The sequence below is a fragment of the Lynx rufus genome, unplaced genomic scaffold (assembly GCF_022079265.1).
Source record: "Lynx rufus isolate CCGP_SWC_20201006 ecotype Redwood Valley unplaced genomic scaffold, mLynRuf1.p SCAF_7, whole genome shotgun sequence".
NCBI classification, from domain to species: domain Eukaryota; kingdom Metazoa; phylum Chordata; class Mammalia; order Carnivora; family Felidae; genus Lynx; species Lynx rufus.
In genome coordinates this window covers 42,594,344-42,615,440 of record NW_025814889.1, presented here as the reverse complement: position 1 = coordinate 42,615,440, position 21,097 = coordinate 42,594,344, and the positions used below count along the sequence as shown (strand labels likewise).

General features: G+C 44.2%; 1 long non-coding RNA gene across 1 annotated transcript in view; it reads right to left on the bottom strand.

Moving 5' to 3' along the window:
• Positions 1-1,924: 1,924 nt before the first annotated feature.
• The window catches only part of LOC124501319 (uncharacterized), a 53,304-nt gene continuing 34,131 nt past the window's right edge, over positions 1,925-21,097 (bottom strand). The window contains exon 3 of the long non-coding RNA XR_006959738.1: positions 1,925-2,373. This is a non-coding gene — a long non-coding RNA (uncharacterized LOC124501319). The remainder of the gene's footprint in view (positions 2,374-21,097) is intronic.

Here is a 21,097-nt window from a genome sequence, read left to right as displayed (position 1 = left end):
GAGGGAGAGAGAGAGAGAGAGTGGGGGAGGGGCAAAAAGGGTAGAGAGGATCCCAAGCAGGCTCAGCACTGTCAGTGCAGAGCCTGATGCGGGGCTCGATCTCCCAAACTACGAGATCATGACCTGAGTGGAGATCAAGAGTCGATGCATAACTGGCTGAGCCATGCAGAAGCCCTGAAGTTATTAAGTTAAAAAAATTTTTCTTTAATGTTTAATTTGGAGAGAGAGAGAGAGAGGAGGAGGAGCAGAGAGAGAGGGAGACACAGAATCGGAAGCAGGCTCCAAGCTCTGAGCTGTCCACACAGAGCCCAACGTGGGGCTCGAACTCACAAACTGCGAGATCATGACCTGAGCCAAAGCCGGATGCCCAACCGACTGAGCCACCCAGGCACCCCAGAAGTTATTAAGTTTAAATGAGGTCATAAAGTTTAAATGAAGTCATAAGAATGGGGCCCTAATCCCAAATGACTGGTGTCCTTGTAGAAAGTGAGAGACACTGGGGATGTACGCACAGAGAAAAGGCTATGTGAGAACGCCATGAGACGGCAGTTTACCGCAAGGAAAGAGGTCTTATGAGAAACCAACCCTGCCGGCACCCTGCCCTTGGACTTGCAGCCCCCAGAACCGTGAGAAAGCAAATTTCTGTTATTTAATACAACCCAGTCTGTGGTATTTTGTTATAGCAGCAGGCTAATGCGGCAGATAACAAGCAAACAAGTAAATATATAATGTCAGGGAATGATAAGGGAGCACTTTGAAGAACAGTGGAGCAAGGTAAGATAATAAAGAATTGGGGGGTATATACAATGGGGGAGTTAGGATTGATCTTAGCAGAGATGGCATCTGAACAGAAATCTGAGTGTCAGGAGGGAGCAAGTCTAGGGAGCATTTTCGAGAACAGCCTTTCAAACAGAAGGCAATTGAAGTACAAAGACGCCAAGAGGAGGGGAAGATGTGCGCTTGGCATGGGGCCAAAAGCCTGCTCTGCAGGAGTGTTGTGAACCAGGAGCAAAGAGGGAGGAGAAATGATGTTGGAGGGTTAAGCAGGATTCTGATCATCTAGGCCATTGTAAGGCGTGGCAAGGATTCTGGATTCTATTTTAGAGGTGACAGAAAGCCAGGAAGCTACCGGGCCATTTTAGGTTTTAAGGCAAACCAGTGACATTAGTTGATTTATGTTTTCCAAAAGGTCTTTGCTGTCCAATGGAGAAGATGCTGGAGGAGAGCAAGTGTGGAAACACAGAGACCAATTAGGAAGCTGCTGGTCCAGGTAAGAAATGATGGCGACTTGAACTTGGTAGGACCTGAATGAGAGTAGTAGTAGTGGAAGCAGTAAGTGGTTGGATTCGAAAAGATATTTTCAATATAGAACCGATAGGGTTAACCCAGAGTCTAGATGGTGGGTGCGAGGGAAGAAAAGAAGGAGTAGAAAATGATCCTCAGGGTTTTGGTCTGAGCAGCTGCAGGCCTTGGGTTGCTATTTACTTCAATTAGGAAAGCAGAGAGAGGAGCAGGTTTGAGGGGTCAAATCAAGAATTTTGTTGTGGGGGCACCCAGGTGACTCGGCCGGTTAAGTGTCAGACTCTCGGTTTGGGCTCAGGTCATGATCTCACGGTTTCGTGAGTTCGAGCCCCATGTGGGGCACTGTGCTGACAGTGCAGAGCCGGCTTGGGATTCTCTCTCTCTACCCCTCCCTACCAACACTGTCTCTGTCTCTCTCCAAATACATAAACTTACAAAATTAAAAAAAAACAAGAGTTTTGTTTTAGACATGTGAATACTTTAGGATCTGTGCTAACAATAGGACACTCTCCTCCTCTTCATCCTTAGATTCTGTGATTCTAAAGATGCAAAGGATTTGGTTTCTGTCTTCAAGGTCTCATGCAAGGGGATGAAGAGAAACATATAAACCAGTGCTCGGGGGTTTTATTATTCTTATTATTAGTACTTTATTTTAGGGAGAGCAAATTTAAATTTGCAGATAAACAGAGCAGAAGGTACAGAGGGTTCCCATATACCGTCCCAACTTTCTTATTATTAACATCTTACATTAGTGGGGTATATTTGTACAACTGATGAACCTACCTTGACACATCAGAGTCACCCAAAGTCCACACTTTACACGGGGGTTCACTCTGGGTCTTGTGCGTTTTGTGGGCTTGGACAAACATGTAATGACATGTATCCGTTGTTACAGTATCATAGTGAATAGTTTCGCTGCCCTAAACACCTGTGTTCTGCCTATTCATCCCTCCTCCCCTCAACACCCCATCCCCTGGCAACCAGGGTTTTGACCGCTTCCATAGTAGTGCCTTTTGTAGAATGTCATACATAGGTATTCCTCGGTGAGGTTGCAGGTTCGGTTCCAGACCACTGCAATAAAGCAGATATCATAATAAATCAAGTCAAGTGATTTTTTTTTTTTTTTGGTTTCCCAGGGCACAAAAAGTTATATGTACACTATACTACAGTCTATCGAATGTGCAATAACACTGTGTGTGATAAAAAAAACAACAACAATGTACATACATTAATTTAAAGTATTTTATTGCTTGGGCTCCTGGGTGGCTCAGTCAGTTGAGCAATCGACTTTGGCTCATGTCATGGTCTTGCGGTTCATGAGTTCAGGCCCCGCGTCGGGCTCTGTGCTGACAGAGCACATAATAAAAGCATTAAAAAATTATCTTATTGCTTAAAAATGCTGACCATTATGTGAGCTTTCAGCAAGTGGCAATCTTTTTGTTGATGGAGAGTGTTGCCTTGATGTTGATGACTGATGACTGATCAGGGTGGTGGTTGCTAAGGAATGGAGTGATAGTGGCAACTTCTTCTTCTTCTTCTTCTTCTTCTTCTTCTTCTTCTTCTTCTCCTTGTTCTTCTTCTTCTTCTTCTTCTTCTTCTTCTTCTTCTTCTTCTTCTTTTTTTCTTAAGTAAGTTGTAGGCCCAACGTGGGCCTTGAGCTTAAAAACCCCAGATCAAGAGTTGCATGCTCTAGTAACTGTATCAGCTGGGCACCCGTGGCAATTTCTTTAAAATTTTTTTTAATGTTTGTCTATTATTGAGAGACAGAGAGACACAGAGAGTGAGCAGGGGAGGGGTAGAGAGAGGGGGAAACACAGAATCCGAAGCAGGTTCTGGGCTCTGAGCTGTCAGCACAGAGCCCCACGCGGGGCTTGAACTCATAAACTGCGAGATCATCACCTGAGCCGAACTCGGTTGCTTAACCAACTGAGCCACCCAAGCGCCCCCCATGCCCCATGGCAATTTCTTAAAATAAGAAAACAGTGAAGTTGGCTCCATTGATTGACTCCTTTCACAAATGATTGCTCTGGAGCACGCGATGCCCGTTTGATAACATTTCACCCACAGTACAACTTCTTTCAAAATTGGAACCAGTCCTCTCACACCCTGCTGCTGCTCTATCAGCTAAGATATATGTAATGTTCGAAATCGGTTGTGGTCATTTCGACAGGCTTCACAGCGTCTTCAACAGGAGTAGATGCCATCTCGAGAAACCACTTTCTTTGCTCATCCGCGAGAGGCAACTCCTCATCTGTTCAAGGTTTATCTTGAGATTCCAGCAACTCGGTCGCAGCTTCAGGCTCCACTTCCGATGTAGTTCTCTGGCTGTTTCTACCACACCTGCAGGTCCTTCTCCACCGAGGGCTTGAACTTCTCAAAGTCATCAAAGAGATTTGGAATCACCATCTTCCAAACTCCTGTTCACGCTGATACTTCACCCCTTTCCCATGAATCACAGATGTTCTTAATGGCATCTAAAATGGTAAATCCCTTCCAGAAAGTTTTCAATTTACTTTGCCAAGATCCATCAGAGGAATCACTGTCTATGCTAGCTAAAGCCTCATGAAATGTATTTCTTTTTTCTTTTACTTTTTTTAATGTTTATTCATTTTTGAAAAACAGAGAGAGACAGAGCACAGGCAGGGGTGGGGCGGAGAGAGAGGGGGACACAGAATCTGAAGCAGGCTCCAGGCTCTGAGCTGCCAGCACAGAGCCCGACGCGGGGCTCGAACCCAAAAACCATGAGATCATGACCTGAGCCGAAGTCGGACGCTTAACCGACTGAGCCACCCAGGTGCCCCACAAAATGTATTTCTTTTTTTAAATGTTTTATTTGTTTTTGAGACAGAGAGAGACAGAGCATGAACAGGGGAGGGGCAGAGAGAGAGGGAGACACAGAATCAGAAGCAGGCTCCAGGCTCTGAGCTGTCAGCACAGAGCCTGACGCGGGGCTCGAACTCACGGACCGCGAGATCGTGACCTGAGCCGAAGTCGGACGCTCAACCGACTGAGCCACCCAGGCGCCCCCAAAATGTATCTCTTAAATAAGACTTGAAGTAGACTTATTCTTCGATCCGCACCCTGCAGAATGGCTGTTGTGCTAGCAGGCGTGAAAACAGCAGGAATCCCGTCGGACAACTCCGTCGGAGCTCCTGGGTGACCGGGTGCGTTGTCAATGAGCAGTCGTGTTTGGAAAGAAGACTTTTCTTCTGAGCAGTAGGTCTCAGCGGCGGGTAAAATATTCAGCAAACCATGTCGTAAACAGATGTGCTGTCGTCCAGGCTTTGCTCTTCCAGTTACAGAGCACAGGCAGAGTCGAGTTAGCAGAATTCTTGAGGCCCTGGGACTTCCAGAATGTGCACGAGCACTGGCTGCAGCTTAGTCACCAGCCGCATTACCCCTTGCAAGAGAGTCAGCCTGTCCTCTGAAACTTCGAGGCCAGGCACCGATTTCTCCTCTGTAGCTCTGAAAGTCCTAGGTGGCATCTTCTCTGCGTAGAAGGCCGTCTGTCTACACCGAAGATCGGTTGGCTGTTTAGCGTGGCCGCCTTCATGAATTATCCGAGCTAGATCTTCTGGACAAGTTGCTGCAGCTTCTACGTTAGCACTTGCTGCCTCACCGTGCACTTTTATGTTATAGAGATGACTTCTTCCCCTAAACCCCCTGAACCAACCTCTGCCGGCTTCACACTTTTCTTCTGCGGCTTCCTCACCTCTCTCAGCCTTCATCGGATTTTTATTTTATTTTTAAAATAAAGTTTATTTATTTATTTTGAGGGAAAGGGGAAGAGAGAGTGGGAGAGGGGCAGACAGAGGGAGAGAGGGAGAATCCCAAGGAGGCCGGCACAGCCTGACGCGGGGCTCAAACCCACAAACTGTGAGATCGTGACCTGAGGCAAAACCAAGAGTCAGAGGCTTAACCAACTGAGCCACCCAGGTGCCCCTCAGCTTCATAGAATTGAAAAGACTTAGAGCCTTGCTCGGGGTTAGACTTTGGCTCAAGGAATGTTGTGGCTGGTTTGATCATCTATCCAGACCAGTGAAATGTTTTCCACATAAGTAATTAGGCTGTTTCATTTTCTCATCATTTCTGTGTTCACTGGCATAGCGCTTTCATTTCCTTCATAAGTTTTCCTTTGCACTCGTAACTTGACTAACGGGTACAAGAGACCCGGCTTTCACACTCGCTTGGTTTTTGACATGCCTTCCTCACTAACCATAATCATTTCTGGCTTTTTTTTCCGTAATTTTTTTAATGTACATTTATTTTTGAGACAGAGAGAAACAGAGTGTGAGTGGGGAAGGGGCAGAGAGAGAGGGAGACACAGAATCCGAAGCAGGCTCCAGGCTCTGAGCTGTCAGCACAGAGCCCGATGCAAGGCTTGAACCCACGAACCATGAGATCACAACCTGAGCCGAAGTCAGATGCTTAACCGACTGAGCCACCCAGTCACCCCATGATAGCTCATTTCTTTATCTCTTCTTCTATAGGTCATATCTTTTTTTAGCCCTGTATAATATTCCATTGGATGCACCACAGCTTGTTATCTGTTTACCTACTGAAGGACATCTTGGTTGCTTCCAAGTTTTGGCAGTTATAAACAAAGCTGCTATAAACATTCATGCACAAGTTTGTGTGTGGATGTAGACTTTACTTCCAAATTTGAATTTAAATTCTAGTTAGCTAACATAGAGTATAATACTGGTTTCCGTTGCAGAATTTAGTGATTCATCACTTACATACAATACCCAGGGCTCATCACAACAAGTGCCCTCCTTCATGCCCATCCCCACTTAGCCCATCCCCCCTCTACCTCCCCTCCAACAACCCTCAGTTCTCTATCGAGTGGATGTAGATTTTCAATTCATTTGGGTAAATACCAAGGAGTGTGACTGCTGGATCATAAGCAAGTATTTTAAATGTCAACTTCTGTACAATCGCTAATAGAAAACATAGACTTCTGCTCGCAAGAAGCAAAGAGCTTTGTTTAAGTTCCTTAAGTTTACTCTGGCAGTGCTCTAAAACCATAAATGTCTTTTGTTCTCTTTGTGGCTATTAGTCTGACACTATCACCAGGATACCCCTGCCTGGCTCATTTACAGGAAGACAGCTACTAAACACTGATAAGTGAAGTGTTCACACTGACTCATATCCACCCTTTCAAAAAACCATAACCAAGGGCCAATCTGTGGATGGCGTAAGGAGCAATGCCACTATAGTTCGATGCAGTGTTTCATAATTAAGGTCTGCCTTCTTTCAGCAGGACACTTACTTCCCCAACTTTGGTGGCCCTCCTGCCCAGCACAGGCCAGGTCCTCAGGAAAAAAAAAAAAAAAATCCATCAAGTTCTCTAGGAGGAAAAAGGCTGTTTGAAGCTCTGGGGTGGCATTTATTAATATGGGCTTCTGAGATGGACACAATCCCCCTGAAAGTCAATGCAAAAGTTGCATTTCAGTGTACTTTTCTGACCATAAGCTCTTATGACAGTCTCAAAAAGGGAGTACAAGACCCAGAAAACAGGCGAAGGAGCTGCCAAGCATTGGCTATGGTAGGAAGGGGGAGGGGAGGCATCTGGGGGTTTCTGGGTCATCGGTGGAATTGCAGTGTGGAAACCGCAGGCATTGTCTGCTTTCAAGTTAGTTCCCCTCCCACTCCGAGATGGTCTGAGCTCCAGGTGGGATCACAAAGAACAAGCTCTTTTTCAAGCCAGAGGCTCTAATTCCCTCCTAGCAGGGGGGAGGTTAAAAGAAAGCAGTCACGGTGCCATTTATTATTAGGGTACTTGAGCGAGAAGTATGACCAACCCTCCTAACAGGACAGACATAGTGGGAAGAGACTAAAAAACCTCCACCTTCACTCCTCCAAACAGCCACGTATTTTAGCTTTGGCCTTCAGCAACTCATCACGGAAGAGATGTGTGAGGCACTGGGGGCTTGAGCTAAACTGAGAACCGTGGATTCTCCTTATCAGAACTGTCCATACTACATGCACTCAACAAATTTCATCCAGTGTTTATGATGTGCCAGGCAGTGTTCTAGCCACTGTACTTATAATAATTTTATGTCTCCCATACGTGCTTCATTTACAAGTGCCATGCAATCTTTGTAGGCAGTGAAAAATCAGCTTCCCTAATTTACACATCTTCTTTTCAAATAGCTGAGGCCACCAGCCTTCTTGTTTTCAGCCCCGAATTGAAGCAGAAGTCACTGGAATATTTGGATGAGGCGGGCCCAGAAACCCAAGAATCTCTTCTCGGCTGTGCTACCCTGTAGGTTAGCCCCGCCTGCTTGCGTTTTGAGGCTACGTAAGCTGGTGCAGACGTGCTTTGTAGACCGTCTGCCAAATCTCCTAAGCGACCAGTTCCATCACTCAAGGGTGACCAAAGGTTCCTGTCGTTTTTTTTTACTCTTCTGCTTCTCCCCTCCTCCCACGGAATGTATTTTCGTGCTGATGCTACCAGGGATGCAGGCAATATCTTTATCTCCCTTTTTTGGCTGTTTTTCATCCTTTCTGGTTCTTCCCTATTTGACACGAATCTGTACAATCTCCTGGGTGTGTAAAACGCGAGTTCTTCTTGAATGGTTGGATGTGAACTTATTGCATGATTATGTACCTATTTAAAAAATGTGTGGAAAAAAATGTGACTTTGATAGCCTGTCCCTACGATCCTGTAACCGTATGAATGTTCAAATGTGGGAGAGTTACCCTGATTAAAATCACAATCTCAATTCTTTAAATATTAGGTTCCAGGTGGGCTTTTTAAATCCAGTTTAATTCCGGTTACATATAAATGGGTATTTTCAGATAATTGGAAATAAACAAGTTTACACACGTTTTTGCAAAATTAAAGGAAAAAGGTAGTCCATTAAATTCATGCCCTTGATCAGTGGTCCTTTAAGGGTTCGGGGCCTTCTATTGATATTCTTTGGCTTTCTCCCTCTTAATACTATTAGAAGGAAGAGGTATCAATTAGTTAACTAATTAATACTATACTAAGAATAAGGAAGAAAGACAAATGGCCTGGAAAATCCATGATGGGATATAGGTCAGGGCTAATTCATCTATTTGTTCATACGGATCTGTAGGTTGCCAGGCCCAGTTTTAGATACTAAGGGTATTGTGGTCAAGGTGGTAGGAGAACTCCATTCTCTGCTTGCATGGAGCTTAAATGTGTATTGGGGTTATGCACACATTTTTACCTTTTTTTTTTTATTTGGTTGACAAATTAGCTTTAATATGATTTAGTACATTTTTACTTTTTATTTCTGCTTTAAAAATTTCTTTCTTTTCTTTCTTTAGGCTTTTAATGCTTATTTTGTGAGAGACAGAGAGAACGTGAGTGGGGAGGGCCAGAGAGAGGGCCAGAGAGAACCAGAGAGAACCCCAAGCAAGCTCCACACTGTCAGCACAGAGCCCTATGTGGGGCTGGAACCCACGAACCGTGAGATCATGACTTGAGCTGAAGTCGGACGCCCAACCGACTGAGCCAGCCAGATGCCCCTAAAAAATTATTTTAAAACAACAGTAGCTAAGACCATGGATTCTGGGGCCAGACATCTTGGGTTTGAACTCTAGCTCTGCTACTTACATGGTGTGATCTTGGGAAAGTCAGTTAGCTTCACTGTGCTTCTATTTCCTCATATGTAAAATGAAGGCAATAATAGTCTACTTCTCAAGATTGGTTATGAGGATTAGATTAAATCAGTCACACACAACAGTGCCCAGTATATACTGTCATGTAAGCATCCACAAAGAAAAGAAAAAAGAAACAGACATATCTACTTAAGAGTTGAACATATATATGCTCAGAGATAAAGAAATTACTGCAAATCACAAACGAAAGTCTAGATCTTCATTACTTTTAAGAACCTATAAAGTTCCAGGGCGCCTTGGGTGACTCAGTCAGTTAAGCATCCGACTTCGGCTCAGGTCATGATCTCGCAGCTCATGAGTTCGAGCCCCGCGTCGGGCTCTGTGCTGACAGCTCAGAGCCTGGAGCCTGCTTCCGATTCTGGGTCTCCCTCTCCCCTGCTCCCCCTCCCCTGCTCGCACTCTCTCTCCCTCTCTCTCTCTCTCTCAAGGATAAAAAAACATTAAAAAAAAATACAGGTATGTATATTAAAAAAAAAAAGAAACTAAATACTTTCCAAAGATTCTCTAATTACATGTGAGAAGCTCACAAATTTTCTTCTCCGCAGTAATTGAAGCTGTATTTATTGAGTGCCAGGTTCTTACCATGTTACTTCGTTTACAATTCACAATAGTTTAAATTTAGTATTACCATCCTGATTTCCCGTGAGAAATCTAGAAGTAATTTGCTTAAGGACCACGGTTCGGGGCAAAGCTAATTGTCTGACTGTACTTCTACACTATATTGCTGTATATTACAAGAAAGATACAGTCCATGTAGGTTTACAGCAAAGTATCTGCGATAGCCAGTGTTTCCCCATCCCCACCCCCATCTCTTTCCTCCTAGAAATAGAGCTTGTTCTTGATCCCTTCTTAAGCCGATGGTCATAAACAGGAAGCATGGCTGGGGTGCAATAAATCTGGAGGCTGACGATATGTGGTTATTCAAGAGTTGTGGGGAGCCATCCCCCCTTAGTGGTGCAGTAAGGGTCTTTATTCTCAGGCTATCGCAAGAAGATCCTCATAGATGGAGGGGAGATGAGGAGAGCAGGAAAGGAGGCGACGTGAGGGACAGAAAGCTCCTGTTCCTCATCAGCGTTGGCTCTGACAACAAAAAATACCAAAGGGCAAAAAGGCAGCATCTCCTTCAGGAGTAATGGATTTGGGGAGCCGGTCCTTGTACCACCTATAAAGCAAGAATACTTTTGACATTTTTCCATGGTTGGAAAAAATTAAAAAGAATAATGTTTTGTGACTTGTAAAAATCACATGAAATTCAGGGGCATTTGGCTGGCTCAGTTGGTGGAGCGTGTGACTCTTGATCTCGGGGTCATGAGTCCGAGCCCCATGTTGGCCATAGAGATCACTGTAAAATATTATATGAAATTCAAATTCCAGCATCCATAAGTAAAGTTTTGCGGGTACACGGCCACACTCATTCATTTACATATTGTCAGTGGCTGCTTTTGCACTACAGTGTCAGAGGTGAATAGTTAGGACAGGGACCACGGGGCCCCAGCAAGCCTAAAATATTTAGGATCTCACCCTTTAGGTCAAACTTGCCAGCTCCTGAGTTAGACAATGGAGGAATCAAGTGAAATAGTTCCTAAATCGGGAGAATACAGGGTTACATAGGTCCAGGTCAGGGGAAGGAGTGCAAAGGGCAGTACAGCTGGATTAGAGTAAGGGGAGAATAGAATACAGCCGGGGAGGGGGGGGGGGGATACTGACAGCTTGAGTAGCAAAAACCCCCTGGGGATTTCTTGTTAGGGAATGCAAACAAAGTGGGCCTACCAAGATGGAGATGCAAAAGGAAATAGGGATTCATTCTCCACCTTTCTCTCATGCTTTCTAACAGGGCATGGGAGGAACATTACCAGTGTTGAAAGTGCCTTCTCAAACTGGTTCCCTTGCTTCACGTGGGGGGGGGGGGGCGGCTGATAGGTTCACCTGGTTCTTTTTATTTATCTAGAAACACAGTGTATACCATAATGCCTAAATCCCTAGTGGCCATTTTGTTTTTTGCTTTTTTTTTTTTTTTACATTTAATATTTCTTTTTTTCTTTCTTTTCTTTTTTAATATATGAAATTTATTGTCAAATTGGTTTCCATACAACACCCAGTGCTCTTCCCAAAAGATGCCCTCTTCAATGCCCTCACCTACCCTCCCCTCCCTCCCACCCCCCCATCAACCCTCAGTTTGTTCTCAGTTTTTAAGAGTCTCTTATGCTTTGGCTCTCTCCCACTCTAACCTCTTTTTTTTTTTTCCTTCCCCTCCCCCATGGGTTTCTGTTAAGTTTCTCAGGATCCACATAAGAGTGAACACATATGGTATCTGTCTTTCTCTGTATGGCTTATTTCACTTAGCATCACACTCTCCAGTTCCATCCATGTTGCTACAAAGGGCCATATTTCATTCTTTCCCGTTGCCACGTAGTACTCCATTGTGTATATAAACCCCAATTTCTTTATCCATTCATCAGTTGATGGACATTTAGGCTCTTTCCACAATTTGGCTATTGTTGAGAGTGCTGCTATAAACACTGGGGTACAAGTGCCCCTATGCATCAGTACTCCTGTATCCCTTGGGTAGATTCCTAGCAGTGCTACTGCTGGGTCATAGGGTAGGTCTAGTTTTAATTTTTTGAGGAACCTCCACACTGTTTTCCAGAGCCTAGTGGCCATTTTGAACATAGCGACCTCCAAATTATTAGGGAGAGGAAAACTAAGATCTGGATTAGAGAAAGCAGCTAATGAAAGATGGGTTGGTGGCTAATCTTCAAGTCCTGTCTCCCTGTCCTTCTTAGCTGCATGGTCACTTCACACGACCCAAAAAGAGGAGCAGACACATTGAGTTTTACACAACCACTGAAGATGGGGCAGGCGAGAAGGACGGAAGGATGGCTGGAGTGTACAGTAATGTACTGAGCGCTAGACTGTTGCCAGAGGTTTCCCCAGCTTCTAATACTCCTTATTCCAGTGAAGTGCAAGTTGCAAAAGTTGGGGATGGAAACCGGAGCCAAAATGTTACCACCGCCATTGCCCGTTTATTCAATGAAGTGATGGGTGAGAAATGGGATGTGAATAGCAGAGGAATAAGGACCTTAGGGGAATTAGGTCTCTGAGTAAATCATTATAAAAAGAACACGTTATTAAATACAGATCATTAATCTGTCGATCCTATACTTACTGGTTTCTGTCACTGCTAGATGCTGAGTCATATTTTTTTAAGCAGTTAAAAAAATTTTTTTTAATGTTTATTTATTTTTGAGAGAGAGACAGAGCGCGAGCAGGGGAGGGGCAGAGAGAGGGAGACACAGAATCTGAAGCAGGCTCCAGGCTCCGAGCTGTCACAACAGAGCCCGACACAGGGCTCGAACTCAAGAGCTGCGAGATCATGAACCGAGCCGAAGTCGGCCGCTAAACCGACTGAGCCGCCCAGGCGCCCCCCGAGTCATATTTTTAAATATACTATGGGAGCTTGTTATAAAGAAAAAGTAAAACTCTTAATAATTTTTTGAAGCCCTGCATAATTCTGTAATACAAATGACTATTCTAATTCATTTCTTTGCAAATTCAGATTTTAATGTGGCACAATTGATGCGTCTCAGGTGGAACGGAATTGGATTTTCTTTTTTCTTTTCAAGTTTATTTATTTTGAGAGACAGAGAGAACACAAGCAGGTGAGGGGGGGAGAGGAGGAGACAGAATGCCAAGCAGGCTCTGTGCCATCAGGGCCATCTGTGCCCGTTGTGGGGCTTGAACTCACATACTCCAAGATCATGACCTGAGCCAAGATCAAGAGTCCGATGCTTAACCGACTGAGGCACCCGGGCACCCCCAGAACTGAATTTGCTAATGACTGAATTTCTACGGTACGATAGATACTGTTTTGTTTTCTTTTTTTTTTAATTTTTTTTAACGTTTATTCATTTTTGAGACAGAGAGAGACAGAGCATGAACAGGGGAAGGTCAGAGAGAGAGGGAGACACAGAATCTGAAACAGGCTCCAGGCTCTGAGCTGTCAGCACAGAGCCCGACGCGGGACTCAAACTCACGGACCGTGAGATCATGACCTGAGCCGAAATCGGACGCCCAACCGACTGAGCCACCCAGGCGCCCCCGATAGATACTGTTCTGAAGACACATAGAGGCTGTATGTGTCTACCCATAGTCATAAAAAGTTTACATCAAGTGGCATGAAAGGATACTACCAAGTGCATAACTAAAATATAGTTCACAAATAGAATGTCATGACACGTAAATCACTTCGTTTTTATTTATTTATTCTAATTTTTAATTTTTTTTCAGAGCCCAACGTGGGGCTCAGTCCCACGACCATGAGATCATGACCTGACCGGAAATCAAGCGTCTGACACTTAACCAACTGAGCCAATCACCTCGTTTTGAAAACATGGTGCTTGTTTTTCTCCATAGTACAGGAAGGGAAAGAAAGATAAACACAAACAGAGGAACTTACACCTCAAGAGTAAGGCAACTGAGGCAGGAAAAGGGGAGTCCTTGATTTCGATTTCTTTCCTTTTCCTGGTTTCTACTTGCTCTCCTCTCAGGCGACTTCTAGGTCCAGAGCAAGCAGCATGCAAAACAACTCCTATTTGCCTGTGAAGGGAAGGAAATTCTTCCTTTACCCTTCAAGGTCTTCCAGCTGGACTAAGAGTTAAATTTACAAGAGACAGATTAACCAGAGGGGAAAAAACTCCAAAGTTTTCTTAGGTGCACACAGAGGCCCCGTGATGAAATTGAGACCTCAAGCAATAACAAAGGTAGGCAGTTTTTACACTGTTTAGACAAAGAGACAAAAAATCTGAGGAATTGACAGGGCAAACTGGGAGCTTCAATTAGTAAGGAATTTTAAACAGAATTGGGGTGGGGGGAGGGGGGTAGTAAATTAGTACAAAGTAACAAAGGTTGTTTATACAGTCTTCTGGGCTCTAAATTTCCTACCTCTGGCGATAAGGATGTCTCCTTACCTCCTGGTACAGGGAAGCTACCTTTCACATGGGAGATTTATTTTCTGCTTTCAGGGAGACAGAGGAATGTCTGAGTGTCCTTCTTGCGTAGGCTTTCTTAAGTAAGGTTTTGTTTTTTTTCCCTTAAGTCACTTTTATTTAAAATAATCAATATGTTGAAGTGACACGTTTGGGGGCAACCTGCCCTTGGCCCTTATACCTGCAACTTGCGTTTCCTCCATTTCCTTATAAAAGTTTATTCTCTTCTTTGATGCTCTCCACTCCCAATCTTGCCACACCTTCCCAGCATCTCCCCCCGCCCCCCACCCTCTTTAAAGTTTATTTATTTGCAAAGAGAGAGAGAGAGAGCATGAGCAGGGGAGAGGCAGAGAGAATCCCAAGCATGCTCTGCACTGTCAGCCCTGAGCCAGACGCTGGCTGCCCCCTCGAACTGACAAACCCTGAGATCATGACCTGAGCTAAGATCCAGTCAGACGCTTAACCGACTGAGCCACCCAGGCGACCCCACGACTCAGCATCTTGATCAGTTCAAAATCATTGCTCTCCTCGGACTCTTCTCATGGCAACTCAGTCCCCCTCCTCCCCTAACTGCTCTTTCTCCCTCCTTCTCACACACATTGGGCTGCCCGGTTTCCAGGTCGCCTCTTGCCCCAGCCTTGCACTCTGCTCAGTCTTTTTTCTCCTGAGCTCTCCCTGCCCCTTTCCACTTTCATTCTTTCCATTGCATTCCCTCCTTGACCAAAACTGGCCCAAGAGCAGACACCGAGGAAAGCCGTGTGTACGGGGGATTCCGGGGCCGGGCCCCTCCGCGGGGATTCCCAGGTCTTGGGCGGGGACAGGATGAGCGCGCGCGCCGAGAGCGCGCCGCGGGCGCCGTGCCACCCCGCACGTCCCCTGCAGTGACGAGAAGGTGACGCTGAGCTCCGAGCCCGCCACCCGCCGCGCCCGCCCTTCCGCTCCGCCGCACAACTGCGCGAAGCCCCGAGGGGGCACGCAGGCCTGCCCACCCCACTGGCCAAAGTTGCAATTTCCAGGAACTCGAGGCATCTCTAGAGAGATGCAAAAGGTTAGACAAGAGTTCTGCCTCCAGGGCAGGTGTTTCTGGTCTGCACAACTAATCCCCAAACATCCCTTTTGGCATCACTGAGCAGGGTCAGTCTGCAAGCCCCCATTCCTCCGTTTTGCCCCGACAACCATGCCTGTTTAGCCCCATGTCTGGTCTGGTCTTTTCATTTTTTCTGCTCTTTTCTTACCTCTGATCCCCTCTTCTCTATGTAGGTTCCACATTTCACACTTCACCTGATCTCGGATCTTTACAGATTCTTCTTAATGCCCCTGCAGCATTTTGATTCTATGTTTAAAAGTCAGTTTTACGTATAAAATATATACAATTCATACACTTTAGTTGCACAGATCATGACTTCTGACAGATATACACACCCATGCAAACACTGATCCACAGATTTGTATCTCAGAAAGTTCCCTTAGCATCCTGATTCTGGGTGTGGTTACTGTGTCATTTTTCAGACGCACCTTATATTTCTCCCCATGCATTACGTTCATTAAGTACCTTCTATGAAACAGATACTGATGTTACAGAAAAAAAAAAAAAGAAAAACTAGAGCAACACAGTTTAAAAGGGAAAGGACGTATCATACAACTCATGGTTTCTGTTATCTCTCCACTCATATATATTTCTGATAATCTCTCCTTTTTAGACCCGCAGACAACTTGGTCACCTGATTAATCCTCTGAGAAATAAATGATTTCTTTTTTTTTTTTGAAAGTTTTCTTTTTACCTAAGCTAGGCTGAGGGTGAATGAAACACAGCAGAATCGTTGCTGAGGAAAGGAGGGCGGGAGAGGACTATGCTAGGGAGATTTCCCCAGAAGTGGGAATGCCACAGGCACATTTCAAAAACAAGTCAAGTCTGGGAATACAGCTGTAAAAGCTACTGGAAGTCTCCTTGGCAAGGGGAACCGGATGTGAGTCCCTGGAATAGACTCTTAAAAGGAAACGTCAGCATGGACCATTCAGTTTAATGAGACACATGAGAAAAGATGTCAAAGTAGGCTACTGATGGGACAGACACAAAGAAAAAGTGAAGACCACTCCTCCCCTCCCCCTGCAGCACACATGAGGGGTGTGCTGGGGGCGGGGGGGGGGGGTGTGAAAAGCCAATCTAAGAAAAGTAGGCCTACCGGCACCAAGATGAAAAATAAGAAAAGGAACAATAAAAACAAAGATTTGTTGCAATGTTGATGTAAACCTGGCCCTCTTCCTGACCAAGTGACAAAGGGTTTCCACTTCCCTTTACTGTCATATATTACTCAAGTCTAGAAAGCAAGATATCTGAACAAGGAGATGACCTCTAAATCCACATATTAGGTGTTCAAGTCACAAAGCCAAGCCTGATAGTGTTGGGGCTGTAAGAAAAATTTCAAGAACAAGAATGTGTTTTCTAGTGGGGTCAGAACTGAGGGTGAGTTCTTTCTTTATGCCTTCTTTTTTTCTTTTTTACATATAATAAAGCAGGTAAAAATGCACTAATGTTAAGTACATTACACCCAGTACAGCTGGGTGAATATTTACGTCCATATTCACCTGTATAACCACTGTCCAGATCGAGATCTAGATTCTAGACCACTTCTAGCTCCCCAGGTTTCCTTGCGTCTCTTCCAGTCTATAGCCTCCCTTTCCAGAGGTAACCACTATACTTACTTCTATCATCATCAATTCATTTTGTTGTTCTTTTTTTAATTTATTAAAAAAAAATTTTTAATGTTTATTTTTGAAAGAGAAAGAGAGAGAGAGAGAGTGGAGGAGGGGCAGAGAGAGAGGGAGACACAGAATCCAAAGCAGGCTCCAGGCTCTGAGCTGTCAGCACTGAGCCCAACACAGGGCTCAAACCCACGAACCGTGAGATCATGACCTGAGCTGAAGTCAGACACTTAACCGACTGAGCCACCCAGGCGCCCGGAAGTAGGGAAATTTTAAATATCCAATTTAAAGTCATAAAATTAATACATTGTAAATTAGGACTAGAAACCACATTTTCTTAGTCAAATTCATTTTTCTTTTTATATTCCTCTTATTTCACTAGCCTCGTGTAAACAGAGAGATCATCCCAATGTCCACTCTGCCCTGGACTGTCCCAGTTTTGGCACTGAAAGGCCGTGAGCAAACAGGGATTGTCCGTCACTCTACAGAGCAAAGAAAGCTGTCAAATGGATATCACAGCTTGCAAATAAATGGGCAGGAAAAAACAAAACCTGAGTTAGCTCATCGGTGCTTTTCCATTCCCCAAGAAAAAGATACTTTTAATCCAAGAGTAAGGCGATATCCACACGTTTATGTACTCTGTATGTCAACTGTATTCTTTGACTTTGGAATCCATCTACACCAGTGCTACCTACTCACAGGTGATCAAGGGATCGGCTACATCGTCTCCAGGGAGCCTGTTAGAAATACAACTTCATACCCCTTCCACCATCCCTCCCTCCAGCCCCAGGGACAACACCATCCCAATCTCTAAGGGTGGGGCTCAAAAATTTGTCACCACACATGTCACTTTTATCTTTCAACAAGCTCTCCAGGTTAAGGTCAAGGGAAGCTAGTTGGAAAAAGGAGCTTAAAGTTTGAGATACACCGATCTAGCCAATTTCCTTTACAGATATACAGATAACTACTCGGTTTTAAAGATCACTGGAAAGAAGGACTCCATTACTTCACTTTCCTTATGAAAAACAAATCCCGTGGTTTGTGAAACCTTCTTTCTTACTTAATAAACCTCTTGTCTAACATTCTGGTCCTACACGAGAGTGCACAGTATCGTTAAATATATTCTTCTGTCCTTTTCTAAGGCCATTCCAAGTGTTCTTTATTATCACTCAACGATCACTTAATGTCCAGAAGGAATCCTTGTCAAAAGCTGTAGGACCTCAAAAGAACCACCTTGCAGTTCCAACGTGAATACTCGTGAATCTTTAAGAAAATCACTTGTCAAGTTATAACGTATCAGACACTATAACTGTATAAGAATTATGAAGCCTAGAAACAGAGAAAGAAAGAATAGTTCATCTGGATCACAGGAGAAGGAAAAACAGATGACAGCTTGGCATAAATAGGAGGAATTTGCTGAGTGAGTATGCTAACAGGGGCTGGGGTCAGGCCCCCCAATTTGTGTTCCCTTAAGGTTTTGTGTGACTTGGCCGCAATCCATCTACATGGTTTGTTTCTATTCTGTTCCAGGACAGAAGGTTGCCCTCAACTCCAATCCAGCTTCTCATTGTCCATTTATTCTAGGCTCTCTCTTACTTCCCTTTCCCCTCATTCTTCCCCAGGGAGGGGTTGCCATGGAGATGAAATCATAGTAAGCCAGTTGGTAAGAAAGGCAGTGACAGAAGCGGAATGGGAGAGAGTGCATAGAGAAAAATAAAAGATTAAGGCAAAAGGAAAAGACATAGACACAGATAAGACCTGATACCGTCCAAGGAGGAACTGCACAGGTGATAAGATGCCATAAACAACTTACTTATGGAAATGGGTGGAGACATACTGCCCAGTAAAAGGCACACAGTGGAGGTTCTAAGGCAACAGACATAAGCAAACCCAGGGACCTGAAATATACGTAGACACACAGGAGGGGAGGAGACACACAGTCAGGGGTTGAACCAGATCATACAGGATTCTGGTGAAAACAGCTTCGCACAGAACTTTGCCGCGAATAACAACAATTCCAAGAAAATGTTTATTTATCCTTATATGTAACCTCTTTGAGTCATTCCTATTTCCAAGGAAGGGACCACTGGGAGGTTATACAGAGGACACCCTTACTTCTATGTTGTTTTTCACTTCCTTTTCTTGCCTGCACACAGAAAGGACCTCCCAAAGACAACCAAAGGCTGGGCTCTTTCTCTTAGACATAACCCTTTTAGTCTCTTGACTATTCCTCCTCCCATCTTTTCAATATTTGGATCTCAAATATTTGGACCTCAAATTTTCTACAATTCCTTCTCTTTCTTGCTCTCTTTTCTTTTCTTTGCATTTATCCCAGGTTATAAGCCATCTTCTTAATGCTCCTTTTGTCTAGCCCACCCTCTTTTCCAATATCTCCCTTCACCTAAAGTCAGACTTGTCCCCACACCCTAGCCAGAAACTTGGCCTCTTCCAATTTCACTCTTCTTTTTCGCTCATTAGCTGCATTCTTACTTGGACCTCTCCATCTTTCGATAAGACAACATCTAATAAAAACAGTAAGAAACAATGGTTTTCTAAATACAGAAAAATTTTAATGAGTTTTTTTTTAAATGCAATGTTGAGAAAAGTGAAGATATACACATAAACATGCATTGAGAGAGCCTACAAAATGCACGGCTGAGTAATGCAGAAGACCCAAAGTGCCCCCCCCCCAGAAGTTGATTACGATCTGGCCACGGAGGGGACAAGATAAAAAAAGTTCTAAAGGAAGCCAAAAGATTCTATTTGTGCGGGAAGAATCGAGAAAGTCTTCATGGAGTCAGAATTTGGAGTAGATCTTGAAAGACGAGTAAGGTAAGAGACAGGTAGACATGAGAGAAGGGCGTTTTGGGAAAATGGAATGGCCTTGGCAGAGGTATGGTGGTAGGAAGCTGGTGTGGAAGGTTGGGTAATAGTGCTTCGACCAGTTGAGCTGAAGAGCAGGATGCCTATAGGAGTCTAGTGAGAGAGAATGCTGGAAAAGCAAGTTCAGGCTACGCTGCTGGAGTCTTTGAATACCAGACATGCTATTTTGACTGTAAGCCCTTGGGTGTGGAATGAAGGAAAATCTTATTGCATTTTTTCCCTTTTTTTTTTTTTTTTTTTTTTTTTTACAATACTACCTGTACTCCGGAGATACCAGACTTATCACTTTTTTTTTTATTTATTTAAAAAAATTTTTTTTAATGTTTATTTTTGAGACAGAGAGAGACAGAGCATGAACGGGGGAGGGTTAGAGAAAGGGAGACACAGAATCCGAAGCAGGCTCCAGGGTCCAAGCTGTCAGCACAAAGCCCGACGCGGGATGAACTCACGGACAGGGAGATCATGACCTGAGCCGAAGTCGGACGCTTCACCGACTGAGCCACCCAGGCGCCCCACTTGTCACTTTTATCTTATATGCTTTGTCCCAACTAAAATATGGTCTCCTCATTCTGTTGCTTTTTCTAATCTCTTCTTTCCATTGCTTCTCTCAACCCCACCCCTGAATTCCAAATTCCGTTGTTTCATTTCACTTTCCTGTCCATTGTTGCAATCAGAAGGCTTTCTGGATAGAAACCAACCTGGGGTGGTTTTGCATTTTCTGTAAACAATCTTCTCTCAGTGCTATTTTCAGAGCAAAGACAAGGTTGAAAATTAGAAAATCCAGGTAGTAGTTCAGTCTATGGTAGTGACCTGCTGTGCTCCCACCATCTAGGAATTAATTAAGTCATTCAACCTGTGTCTTGGGCCTCTCATTCTAAAAGATGGTCCAAGCTGTTTTATTCTCTGCAATCTCAAGAGTTCAACAAATAGACAGCCTATACAAATATTTAATGGCTTATTACCATGGAAGAAAGGTGATAAGTTATAGGACTATTTTGACTATTAATGGGGTATTCACTTATCATTCCTCTTTCAAATATACACTTGAAATTTCCATATTTTTAGAAGCTTCCTTGGGTTCATTTAGGTACCTGGTACATATAGGCACATTCAATAAATATCTGAATGAATGAATGAATGAATGAATGAACTTCCAGCTCTAAACACAAAGATACTGGGGAAGGATGACTTTTGCCACTAGATTCTGAGTGGTAACACAGTTGTAATTTGAAAATTTAGAAGCATCCAAAAAGAACTACCTGGCTGTTGTCTTAGGGTATGGCTGAGGAAAGAATTTATTTCTTCCCTTTGACTTAAAAAAAATTTTTTTAATGTTTATTTCTGAGAGAGAGAGAGACACAGAGACAGAGTGTGAGTGGGGAAGGGGCAGAGAGAGAGAGACACAGAATCTGAGGCAGGCTCCAGCCTCCGAGCTGTCAGCACAGAGCCCGACATAGAGTTGGAACTCACAGACCGTGAGATCACGACCTGCGCTGAAGTCGGACGCTTAATCGACTGAGCCACCCAGGCATCTCTTCCCTTTGACTTTTTAGTTTCGATTCAGCCCTGCT